Genomic DNA, 13645 nt, shown 5'->3' with positions numbered 1-13645 from the left:
ATATATGTACCACATCTTCTTTATTCATTCCTCTGTCGATGGACATTTAGGTTGCTTCCATGTCTTGGCTATTGTAAACAACGTTAGCAGCTCCTTTTGAAATGGCTTTGTTTAGTAACCAGCTTCCCAGACATCATAGTATATAGAATGATAGGACGTAGGCAGTTTGAGATAAATAGTATTTGATTTAGGTTCTTTGTAAATCTAAGTTTTTCTCTTAGAACAATTCAAGTAATATAGTTTCTTTCTACATTTATCTCTACCACAATCTATTTTCCAGAGTTAATCTCTTCCTATTTTTCCTTGTCTGCATATAAATTTTGTGGTCTCTGTGTTTTTTAGTAGAGAGTTGCTGATACACCTTAAGTTGGATGTTAGGTTGATAATAGTCTTGGATGTTACACAGAGGTCATTGTATTTAGCTATTCCTGCTCTATGATTCGGAGAAGGCAATGGCACCCCACTCCAATACTCTTGCCTGGAAAATCCCATGGACAGCAGAGCCTGGTAGGCTGCAGTCCATGGGGTCGCTAAGACACGACTGAGCGACTTCACTTTCACTTTTCACTTTCAGGCATTGGAGAAGGAAATGGCAACCCACTCCAGTGTTCTTGCCTGGAGAATCCCAGGGATGGTGGAGCCTGGTGGGCTGCCGTCTATGGGGTCGCACAGAGTTGGACACTACTGAAGCGACTTAGCAGCAGCAGCAGCAGCTCCATGATTAGAGTTTTCCTTCAATATTTGAGACACATGTGTAGATAGTTGGTGTACTTCCCTGCCTTACATGCCTGCAGTGGCTGAACCTGGTCTTTGCTTCATGTGAATTCCATGGACAAATTTGAAAAGGACAATGAATAGGTTTTTCCTAATGAGGTTACGTTATTTTGGCAGCTCAAATTCTGGTGATAAAGGTTAAGGTACCTAGAGATTGATTTGGGAGCAGTAACAAGTTTTTGTTTTCCAAGGTTTCAAAGGCAGCTTCACTCAATTTAACCCAAATTATACCTGCTGGTCTATATGCATTTTCCACTCTGTTGATTGATCTTTGCCTCTGGGCTCTAGCCTGGGGTCTTTTAGAATAGGACTGGTTTCTCTGCCTAGATTTGAGCCCTTAATTTTGGTGCCTTTCTTTTTTGCCTCTTGGATAAAAGCAATTCATTTGTTTCTCATCCTGTGACCTTTTTCCAGCACTTAGCTTTTCGCTGGGAAGGCAGTATACATCAGGAGGTTCATGGGGGACCAGTCTTGGCCCCATTTTCTCCATCCCAATCTTATCTTTTGCTATGTTTCCTTCCCGCCTGTGTTTTTCTAGCATTTTCATTGATGAATTGATTCAAATGTAAAGTTCTTCATGATTATCTGACTCTCTGTCATCTTGGATTGCTACCAGGAGAAAGGGCCAGTCTAGGTAAGGCAGAATTTTATAGCTTCAGCCAAGATGACCTAAGTCATTTCTGGGACTTTACCAAAAGCTGTCAGAAATAGCCATACACTCCAGTGTCTTGACGTTTTCCTACCAACTTCCCAACAATTTAGCTGGGGAAGGCATGTGGACTGTGTCCCAAAATACAGGAGGGAATAATGTAGTTGGCAGCGATGTGCTTACACAGCAGATACGATGAGCTGCTGATGAGGAACTCCTTGCTGCCCACTCTATTTCTGTATTTTACATTCACCACTACCAACACCCAACGTCTGGGGTCCATATATGTGTCCAGATTCTTTGAGAGCTACACAATAAGCACTTTCTAATGTTAGGAAATGTCAGTTTTTGGAGAGACTATCAGTTTGGTCTCAGAAACAAAGACAGTTCAATCAAGTCTTGGAAAGGTAGGAACCCAGCCTGTTTCAGGGATGTATGAACCAGGAACCCTTCATGCTGCTGCTGCTGCTAAGTCACTTCCAATGCATGTATCTTTAGGTTACTCCAATTAGGATTCAAATTCCTTGGAGGGGGAGTTTATTAGGTCATATGTCCATCTTGATAGTGAAGAAGGCAGGCTACTTAACTGACAGGTGAACAGTGAAGGGGAGGAACTTTCTTTTTGGGTAGGAAAAGGCAGATTTCCATGCCTTTAAACCATTTCTTTGGAGAAGGCAATGGCAACCCACTCCAGTACTCTTGCCTGGAAAATCCCATGGACGGAGGAGCCTGGTAGGCTGCAGTCCATGGGGTCGAGAAGAGTCGGGCATGACTGAGCGACTTCACTTTCACTTTTCACTTTCTTGCATTGGAGAAGGAAATGGCAACCCACTCCAGTATTCTTGCCTGGAGAATCCCAGGGACAGGGGAGCCTGGTGGGCTGCTGTGTATGGGGTCACACAGAGTCGGGCATGACTGAAGTGACTTAGCAGCAAACCATTTCTTTAAGCTGTTACACGTCTTTTAGGTAAAGAAGTGTTTGTTTTCTTTTGACTTTGATTCTAGCCATGCATGATGCTATCAGTCTGAGCATATCAGAATGAGTCTGGAGAGAAAGAGAATATTGTCAACTGGCTTTAGGTGCCCAATCTTAAGGATTTTATTATTCCACTAAGTGTTGGGTTCTGTATAAATGGCTCTTTAGTACAGGGCCATCTGGAGACCACGACAATATCAAGCTCTCTTTCAGGGAAGGGCTAAAACTCTTCTTGATGCTGGCCACCAAACTTGGAAGGGGCTTCACTCCATAGATTTGGACTGCACTCCTGGAAGACCCTTCATTTATATATTCCACAAATAATTTGAAAATCGGCTGTGTTCCAGGTACTCTGCTAGGCATGGCAGATATTAAGAAAGAAGACTTAATGTATAGCTCCTGCCTTTTGAGGCCCTCACAGTCTAGGAGGCTGTCATGGACTGAATCATGTCCCCCTAATATTTGTATGTTGAAGTCCTAGTCTCCAGTACCTCAGAATGTGATTATATTTGGAGATAGGATCTCTAGTGAGGTGACTAAGTTAAAATGAGGTCATCAGAGTGGCTCCTGGTGCAATATGACTGGTGTATTTATAAGAAGAGGAAATTTGGACATGGAGGCACATAGAGGGAGAATACCATGTGAACATAAAGACAGCCAAATGCAAACCAAGGAGATAGACCTCAGAAGAAAGTGACCCTGGCAACAGACTTCTAGCTTCCATAACTGTAAGAAAACAAGCTTTTGTTGTTTAAGTTATGTGGTTCTTCATTGTGATAGTGCTGGGAAATTGAGGCAGAGGCCAATAAGCAAAAAAAAAAAAAAAAGAAAGAAAGAAAATATAGTGCAAGTTCTTTTACTATGGCAGTAGATCTTGGACTTCCTGACAATATAGAAGGTATAGGTAAGGTATCTTAGCAGTTCTTTGGCCCTGGGCAGATGGTAAGAACATACTGATATGTTTTCATTTAACAAATAATTGAGTAATTAGTATACAATGGTCTTAGGGTACAAGTTTGCTGGGGTAATAGTCATTGTTTATTGAGAGCCTCCTGTGTGTTCCATTACCACACTACATAATTGGTATATCCATAAATAAGACCAGTTCTTGCCTTCAAGAAACTCATATTAAGTGGGAAGAGATAGATACAAAAAATTTCAATAAAGGATGTTAGAAGTGATAGAAGGTACTGGAGGTCTTAAAGATGGGATATATCAAACCAACCAAGGAGTTTAGAAAAAGCTTCCTGGAGAAGGAATTTGAGCTGAATCTTAAGAGGCTGACTCAGAGAACAAATTAGACAAGGTTGTCCTAGGATGTAGGACTAGAATAAGCAATGTGCAGAATCACAGAGCAGTGTTGTGTATCTCAGAATATGATGTCTTGGGGGTGTGATTAGAATAGAGGTTCTAGTGGTGGTGTGGCAAGAGAAGAAGCTCAAGAGTCACTGTGACCAAATTATCAAGGGCCTTATGTATGCAGCTAAAGAGTGGACAGTGGAGAACCACTGGGGGGTTAGGCAGTGGAGAACCTTAATGAGACTTGGATTTTAGATAGGTATTTTGGAGACGTGTCAGAAGCTAGGGCATGATTTAGAGGTCAGGAAATCAATAAAGACTGTTGTGTTGAGAAGAAGAAAGATGAAATCCTGAATGAAGGCAGTACCAGTAGGTATGGAGATAAGAAATGGTTCCTTGGAACAGACAGTAGTGTGCTGGAGCCATTCATACCCATCTGTTTCAATTCCACGTTCAGTGGCATCAAGTTGGTTGCTTGAAATTGGCCCTGGGTGGGTGTTTACATCATGGAAATAGGCAAGTGCTGCAAGTCAGGGCTGCTGCTGCTTATTTTTTTTTTAATTTGGAAGGTTGATTGTCAAACATTTACCTGCATACCACTGAATATTTGTTTGTTTGCCCCAGGTCGTAGTTGAAGAATGCAGGATCTTCCATCTTCACTGTGGTAGTGGGATCTTTAGTTGTAGCATGTGGGGTCTAGTTCCCTGACCAGGGATCGAACCCAGGGCCCCTGCATGGGATCACCAACCACCACTGAATATTAAGAACGTAGACTTGGTAACCCATTGGATGTAAAGATATAGGAAAAGAAATCACAAATTGTGACTCACAGATTTGTGGATTGTGTGTTGCCATTCTTTGAGAGGAGGAAAACTGGAAAAGAAAGATTTAGGTGAGGAGACAGGGAAAAGAGATTGTACTTACAGTGCAATTTTGAGTCTTAAGAGTTTGAAATCTGTGGGGCAATTCAGCTGGCTATCTGTAAGAGGTAGGTGAGCATTTAGAATTGGGACCTACAGAATGGGATTTCTGAGTACTTTGAAGCCATGGAAATAAAATCCAGTTACTCAGAGTAATAAGAGAAAAATGACAAGACCAGAGCTGTGGGGGAACCCTGCATTTAAGGACTAGAAAGAATAGTCAGCACAGTGAGGAATGGCTGGACATGGAGAAGCCAGTCTCTGGCTGGCCTTTACCCAAGCACTCAGGAGCAAGTCACTTGTCTCAAGAACAGATGCGCCATTGCAGTTTTCCTAACTTGGCTGTGGGGCTCTGAGGGAGGAATAATGGCTATTATTATAAAACATACCCTCAGAATCACCTCTGCTGGTTTAAATCACTGTTTTCAGCTAGTAGGTCTCAACCAGTGTGTTGAGAACACAAAATAGAATAGAATTGGAAATTTCATAGTGCTTTGTGCCTAGTAAGGGTAAGTGTTTTGGTTTCAATGTTTTCATATATGCATATATGTGTATTTCAGTTAGGTATGTATTTATGGGTCATGATATAATGTATATGGGCTTCCCTGGTGGGTCAACTGGTAAAGAATTTGCCTGCAATGCAGGAGTCCCCAGTTTGATCCCTGGGTTTGGAAGATCTCCCAGGGAGGGGATAGGCTACCCACTCCAGTATTCTTGGGCTTCCCTGGTGACTTAGACCGTAAAGAATCCGCCTGCAATGCAGGAGACCTGGGTTCAGTCCCTGGGTTGAGAAGATCCCCTGGAGGAGGGCATAGCAACCCACACCAGTGTTCTTTCCTGGAGAATTCCCATGGACGGAGGAGCCTGAGGGGCTACAGTCCGTGAGGTTGCAAAGAGTCAGACACGACTGAGCGACTAAGCGCGCGCGCACACACACACACACACACACACACACACACTATCTATCTATATCTATCTATCTATCTATATATATATTTCTCACTTTGTATCACAGTAGCAACTGGTTTAAATGACTCCCTTGTTAAAACCTTGTGATTTAATGGGAAATCTTATTCATACCTAACATGGTTTCTCCTGGTCAGCTGCTTTCAGATCCAAATTTTCCTCCTTCTAGCTAGGAGTTGATGGCAGCCTTCCCAGTCCTTATCAAGTAGCGGCTGGAATGCCTCTAGTGGTAATTTTTTTTTTTTTTTAGGGCATGGCTCACTTCCTTTCCTCTTTTGCCAGTGAAAAGGAACATGTCTCCACAATGAGCTCAACCCTCCAGAGTCTGCCCTGTAAACCTAAGTTTCCCAAGGCTATGAAAATTCATTCTTCCATTTAACTGGCTTTAGGATCAGACTTGCTCAACTAGTTTATTTTCCTATGAGGTCTTTGATAAATATTATGAGACTTTGATTCAGTTTTATTTAGATGAGTCTCCACTTCACTTATCCTGGAGAATTTCTTTACTTTGTTATTGTTGCCCTTTATGGAAAGAGGTTTGTGGAAGGAGGTCTGAAATAGTTCTGTGAAGTGTTTTGAAAACCAAAAAGGGAGTTGAAAGAATGTGTGCCTCCTAAAGCATTGATAGTCTTTGTTTTGAGGTTAGATTTTGTTACAGATCTCTGGGCTCTGTCTTCTTTTAGAGACCTCATTTCTGTGCTGTGTGCCCATCAGAATAGGATGTTCAGTATGTGAAGTACGTCCTAGTCCTTTGAGTCATTCACAGCTGGAAAACTCGGACCTCATCTTTGTGATTCAGCCTAACGGATGTGTTCATTTTCAAGGACTAAGTCTATTTGCTATTAAGGGAAACTCTATGACTTTTTAGATAGACACTTCAAACACTTAAAAAATAATTTCTATTATTCATGGTATTTTGAGTGAACATTATTCAAGCAACAGTGCTTTTGGTACTTTTATATGTACTAAGGAATATGTTGCTAAAGGGACACCAAAGTGTAAGTAGTTAAATCCGTAGACTCTGCCACATCTGGGCTGTGTGTTAATATGATATTGGATGAATTAATCTTTCTGTGTTTTGGTTTCCTTCCACAAAAATAAAGCTCATAGCATCAACAACACTGGGCTGTTGTGAGGATTAAATGACTAAACACATGAAAATAATCGTAGAATAATCCCTGCTGCATAGAAGTGTTTGGTAAAAGTTAGCTGCTAGTATTACTGTTATCTTGAAGGTATAGCCCTTTCTTTAAGGAGTAATTTTATTTTATTTTGAAAACTATTTATTTATTTGGCCACTCCAGCTCCTAGTTGCAGTATGTGGGATCTTTGATCTTTGTTGCAATATGTGGGATATTTAGTTGCAGCCTGGGGGATCTAGTTCCCTGACCAGAGATTGAATCTGTGCCCCCTGCATTGGGACTATGGAGTCTTAACCGCTGGACTGCCAGGGAAGTAAAGAGTAATTTTAGCAACAAAATGAGCCCACATGAAGCAAGGAAAGCAAAGTGGGTGAGTTGGTGATTAGCAAGTGTTTGTTGAGAGCTCTGGCCCTCTTCTGTATCCTGGAAGGACAGATGGTAAATCACATCTCATATCAAATAATGAAATATATCAGTATGTCATTGTCATAGCTGCCATTCACTTTCCTAAGTACTTTCTAAATTGGAAATAATTTAATCCTTACAACCATTCTAAAAGGTTAGGCAATCTGTCCAAGGTTTTAGAGCTGGCTAGTGAGGGAGGGAGGTAGGCTTCTAACCCTGCAATGAGCCTCCAGAGCCAGCTTCCTAACACTTATTATGGATGAGTCAGCATGTTTTTATTCTCCTCAAGGAGCTTGCAACTTACATAAAGAGGCAAGTACATTAACACTCAAGTAGTTCTACCAATAGCAGTCATAGTTACCATTTGCAGCAATATGGTATAAAGAATAAGAGAATATTAGAAGCAATATGGTATAATGAATAAGAGCATAGATTCTGAGCCAGACTGCTTGGGTTGAATTCCTGTCTCTGCTGCTTACTTCTTATGTGATCTTGGACTACTTACTTATTCCCTTCTATGTCTGTTTGAAGTGAAGTGAAAGTGTTAGTCACTCAGTATTGTCCAACTCTTTGTGACCTGCCAGGCTCCTCTGTCTGTAGAACTTTCCAGGCAAGAATACTAAGTGGGTTGCCATTTCCTTCACCAGGGGATTTTCCCGACTCAGTGATTGAATATGAGTCTTCTGCATTGCCTATGGGTTCTTTTCCCCTGAGCCACTGCAGAAGCCCCATGTCTGTTTACTTATCCATAAAGTGTCGTGGGGGTTGAATGAGTTAATATATGTAAATCACACACAATAATGCTTGACACATAGTGCTACATAAATGTAAGTCATTGCTACTAGGATTTCTACTATTCTGGCTTGACTTAATCCTTGTGTTGTTCCTATGAGGATTTTCCTGATAAGTAAACTGAGGTTTTGGGCAGTTTTATACCTCCTGGAGGTCATTTAGTGCAAGTATAGTACTCCATTCTTGTTTACTCCTGAGGCTTCTGTTCTTAACATTCTGTGTTACTGTCTGTTTGACAGTGGTGGTAATGGTGGTGGTTTAGTTGCTAAGTTGTGTTCAACACTTGCCACTCCAGGGACTGTAGCCCACTAGGCTTCTCTATCCATGGGATTTCCCAGGCAAGAATATTGGAATGGTTGCCATTTCATTCTCCGGGGAATCTTCTCAACCCAGGGACTGAACCTGAGTCTCCTGCATTGCAGTTGGATTCTTGACTGACTGAGCCACCAGAATAGCCCCTTTCTTAGAATATAATGCAAACCATATGATCTATATGCTGTAATACAGACTTAAACAAAGCATAGTTCAGCTGAGAGCTGATATTCCATGGTTGGGAATGGTCTTGAGGCTGAGAGTGAGGGAGGCTGGAAGATGTGGTAAGATTGGGAAGGCATTTCCCCAACAAATAAGCCATGGGACAGATAGCTTTAGCATGTCCCAACAGTATCGAAGACCAGTGTCCCAGTTGAGTTCAGTAGCTTAGACGTGTCTGATTCTTTGTGACTCCATGGACTGCAGCGCACCAGGCTTGCCTGTCCATCACCAACTCCTGTAGCTTACTCAAACTCATGTCCATTGAGTCGGTGATGCCATCCAACCATCTCATCCGCTGTCATCCCCTTTTCCTCCCCACCTTCAATCTTTCCCAGCACCAGGGTCTTTTCCAGTGAGTCAGTTCTTCACATCAGATGGCCAAAGTATTGGAGTTTCAGCTTCAGCATCAGTCCTTCCAATGAATATTTAGGACTAATTTCCTTTAGGATGAACTGGTTGGATCTCCTTGCAGTCCAAGGAACTCTGAAGAGTCTTCTCCAACACCACAGTTCAAAAGCATCAATTCTTTGTCACTCAGCTTTCTTTATAGTCCAATTCTCACATCCATACATGACCACTGGAAAAACCTTTGACTAGATGGACCTTTGTTGGTAAAGTAATGTCTCTGCTTTTTAATATACTATCTAGGTTGGTCATAATTTTTCTTCCAAGGAGCAAACATCTTTTAATTTTGTGGCTGAAGTCACCATCTGCAGTGATTTTGGAGCCCCCAAAAATAAAGTCTGTCACTGTTTCCATTGTTTCCCCATCTATTTGCGATGAAGTGATGGGACCGGATGCCGTGATCTTAGTTTTCTGAATGTTGAGTTTTAAGCCAAATTTTCACTCTCCTCTTTTACTTTCATCAAGAGGCTCTTTAGTTCTCCTTTATTTTCTGCCATAAGGGTGGTGTCATTTGCATATCTGAGGTTATTTATATTTCTCCCAGCAATCTTGATTCCAGCTTGTGCTTCCTCCAGCCCAGTGTTTCTCATGATGTACTCTGCATATAAGTTAAATAAGCAAGGTGACAATATACAGCCTTGATGTACTCCTTTCTCAATTTGGAAACAGTCTGTTGTTCCATGTCCAGTTCTAACTGTTGCTTCTTGACTTGTATACAGATTTCTCCGGAGGCAGGTAAGGTGGTCTGGTATTCCCATCTGTTTAAGAATTTCCCACAGTTTGTTGTGATCCACACAGTCAAAGGCTTTGGCCTAGTCAATAAAGCAGAAGTAGACGCTTTTCTGGAACTCTCTTGCTTTTTCCATGATCCAGCAGATGTTGGCAATTTGATCTCTGGTTCTTCTGCCTTTTCTAAATCCAGCTTGAACATCTGGAAGTTCATAGTTCACATACTGTTGAAGCCTGTCTTGGAGAATTTTGAGCATTACTTTGCTATCGTGTGAAACTCCAAGATGGCAGAGTAGAAGGACATGTGCTCATCTTCTCCTGCAAGTAATCCAAAATTACCAGCATCTCATTCCCATGGAACTCCCCATGAGAGGTGATAGGACCCCTGATAGAGTTGCAAAGGGAACTCAGAGCTGTAAGAGCTGTCTCCTTGCAATCTGAGGTTAAAGCGTCTCTGTGCCCTGGGCATGGGTGTATTGACTTGGACATTGAGATTCAGGGTAGCATCTGTGTTGCACTGAGCACCGCATCAGTCTTTTGGATCCTGAGAGGGGAAGACTCCAAAGCAAAACCAAGACTCAATTTCTCACCAAGGTTGTAAAGTGAGGGGCTCCTAGTCAGATTCCATCTGATATTCTTTTCTCCAGAATTGTGGAGCAAAAATTTAAATCCACTGCAGAGATTTAAGTTGGTCTGTATACTCAAAGCTATGGTTTTTCCAGTAGCCGTGTACGGATGTGAGTCGGACCACAAAGAAGACTGACACTGAAGAATGGATGCTTTCAAACTGTGGTGCTGGAGAATACTCTTGAGTCCCTTGGACTGCAAGGAGATCAAATCAGTCAATCCTAAAGAAAATCAACCCTGAATATTCATTGGAATGACTGGTGCTGAAGCTCCAATATTTTGGCCACCTGATGCAAAAAGCCCACTCATTAGAAAAGACCCTTATGCTGGTAAAGACTGAAGGCAAAATGAAAGAGGGCAACAGAGGATAAGATGGTTGGATGGTACCATCAACTCAATGGGCATGAGTTTGAGCAAACTCCGAGAAATAGTGAAACATGGGGAAGCCTAGAGTGCTGCAGTCCATGGGATCACAAAGAGTTGGACATGACTAAGCAACTGAACCGAACTACATAAACTAAGAGCTCTCAGAGCAAAGAGCTGGACATGCCTTAGCAACTGAATGATGAAGAAAGGGTAAAGATATTAGTAGGTGAGGAAGATTGTTGAAAAAGATTACAGTTGAACTTGGCCTTATAAGATGGCAGGGAAAGTACAGACAAGGAAGGAGGGCTTCCTGTGGAAAACAGCCTAGTCTTGGAGGGACTACAGCAAATCAGGCTGCAAAAGCAGCTCTAAGCCATGTTAAGAAGATCTCTGGAAACTAGGTGGGGAACCTGAGCTTGTTGGAGAGGATAACAGGGAATCATTGAGATATTAGAACCAAAGAATGAAGTAATGAAATCCTTTGGGGAATTAAGCCTGGAAGAGGAATGTTGGCTGTATTTGATTAGAGGAGATGCCATGTCAGAGGCTGCTGCAGCAGTCCAGGAGGAAATAATAGGGCCTGGGATTGGAGGCAGCAGTGGGAATTTGGCTGAATAATATTACAGAGGCACAAATGGGGGTTGGAGGTGGATTATGCTCTTTAGCTAAAAGAGGGAGGAGACAAGGGTTTGGAAGAAACAAATGTGACCCCAGGTTTCTATTATCAGAGCCTGTGATAAAAGTGGTATTTGGAAATGGGGCAGTTGGATGTAGTAATGGTTTGGGAGAAAGGGAGAGAAGTTTACTTTTAGATACATTGCATTTTATGTGACAGTGATGCTCTCATGTATTTTTTTTGGCAAAGATTTAAGGTCAAATTTGGGGGCTGGAACATGCCACTTAATCATCTCTTTATGTCCCAGAGTTTATTCTGCCCTTCTTATATCTAGATAGACCTGGGTTTGGCATTTACCACAAAGATACTCCGGGAGAAGATAAATGAGGAGCCAAGTTCTCTTTCGTGGGGTGTGGCGGATGTGTTAGATGAATGCTGGGTGTAACTGATAAATGTGTTTTCCATGTAAAGACTCAGCTGGATAAAGTGAAAGTCACTCAGTTGTGTCCAACTCTTTGTGACCCTATGGACTATACAGTCCATGGAATTCTCCAGGCAAAAATACTGGAGTGGGTAGCTTTTCCCTTCTCCAGGGGATCTTCCCAAATTCTCCAGGCAAGAATACTGGAGTGGGAGCTTTTCCCTTCTCCAGGGGATCTTCCCAACCCAGGGATTGAACCCAGGTCTCCCGCATTGCAGGTCGATTCTTTACCAGCTGAGCCACAAGGGAAGCCCCGCCTTGGATAAAGACCCGGGCTAAATATTCAGTCTTTTCTATTCTAGCTATAAACTCTCATTAAGGAAAACTTATTAAGTATTCGTGTTTTTAACCCATGAAAAGTAAAATTATTATATTCTATTATAGGAAAAACTCTGTCATCTGTATTAACCAGTTCACTTACCCTAAACAGTGATTGATTTCTTAGAACTACAACATTTAAGGAGCCTTTGGAATTAATGACAACCACAAATAGAAGGTAGATAATAGTTCTTGGCTGTTTGTAGGCTTAGTAATTAAAATAGCAATAGACAAAGGGGTCAAAACTGATGCTAATATGTGATATGTCTTCCTTAATATGGTGTAACAGTGTAAAGGTAATGTCACATTGGTAAAATTGCTCTTTTTCTAATAATGCACATTCTATTAATAACAGTATTTGTATAATGGGAGTTGTCATATAATTGTAAGAAATGGATCTGACAAATTACACTCAAAATTGTCAGAGTGTGTCTTCAGAAAAAGTTAAGCAGATAAACAGTTGTCTTAATGTATAGTAAAATGTTTGATAGATTAAATGAAAAGGCAATTACAAAACAATGTACAGTAATATCCTTTTTTAAACTATATTTAAATATAGAAGAAAAATGACTTGCAGTATGTGTGTGTGTGTATATATATATATATATATGTGTGTATATATATATATATATGTGTGTTAACAGTTATCTCTGGCGGTGGGTTTTAAATGACTTGTTTGTATATGCTCAGTTGCGTGTGACTCTTTGCGGCCCCACGGACTGTAGCCTCCTAGGCTCCTCTGTCCATGGGATTCTCCAGGGAAGGATACTGCAGTAGGTTGCCACTTCCTACTCCAGGGAATCATCCCAATCCAGGGATCAAACCCATATCTCGATCTCCTGCATTGGCAGGCAGATTCTTTACCAAACTGCAGGTGGTGATTGCGGCCATGAAATTAAAAGACGCTTACTCCTTGGAAGGAAAGTTATGACCAACCTAGATAGCATATTGAAAAGCAGAGACATTACTTTGCCAACAAAGGTCCGTCTAGTCAAGGCTATGGTTTTTCCAGTGGTCATGTATGGATGTGAGAGTTGGACTGTGAAGAAAGCTGAGCGCCGAAGAATTGATGCTTTTGAACTGTGGTGTTGGAGAAGACTCTTGAGAGTCCCTTGGACTGCAAGGAGATCCAGCCAGTCCATTCTAAAGGAGATCAGTCCTGGGTGTTCTTTGGAAGGAATGATGCTAAAGCTGAAACTCCAGTACTTTGGCCACCTCATGTGGAGAGTTGACTCATTGGAAAAGACTCTGATTCTGGGAGGGATTGGGGGCAGGAGGAGAAGGGGACGACAGAGGATGAGATGGCTGGATGGCATCACCGACTCGATGGACGTGAGTTTGAGTGAACTCCGGGAGTTGGTGATGGACAGGGAGGCCTGGCGTTCTGCGATTCATGGGATCGCAAAGAGTCAGACACGACTGAGTGACTGAACTGACTGAACTGACTGAGTGCCATCTGGAAAGCCTGACTTTTTTCTTTAGGTTTCTTGTATATTTCACATTTTAAATATAAACTATTAACTTTTATAACCAGAAAACAGTTATTTAAAAAAAAAAAAGACAAGGATTCCTAGTCTAGGAAGTAGAGAAATAGAATCATTTTGCTTTTAGAGGCTTTATAGTTTTTAATTATATACTCTTTTTAG

The 13645-nt window shown here is 41.6% G+C and overlaps 1 protein-coding gene across 1 annotated transcript in view; it reads left to right on the top strand.

The window, feature by feature from the left end:
* Positions 1 to 13645, top strand: part of GIPC2 (GIPC PDZ domain containing family member 2) — a 100329-nt gene that overhangs the window by 42901 nt on the left and 43783 nt on the right. The window lies entirely within an intron of this gene.

This window comes from Bos javanicus, chromosome 3 (assembly GCF_032452875.1).
Source record: "Bos javanicus breed banteng chromosome 3, ARS-OSU_banteng_1.0, whole genome shotgun sequence".
In the NCBI taxonomy this organism is placed as follows: domain Eukaryota; kingdom Metazoa; phylum Chordata; class Mammalia; order Artiodactyla; family Bovidae; genus Bos; species Bos javanicus.
The sequence above is the reverse complement of the archived record's forward strand: the minus strand, read 5'-3'. Positions and strand labels throughout refer to the sequence as shown.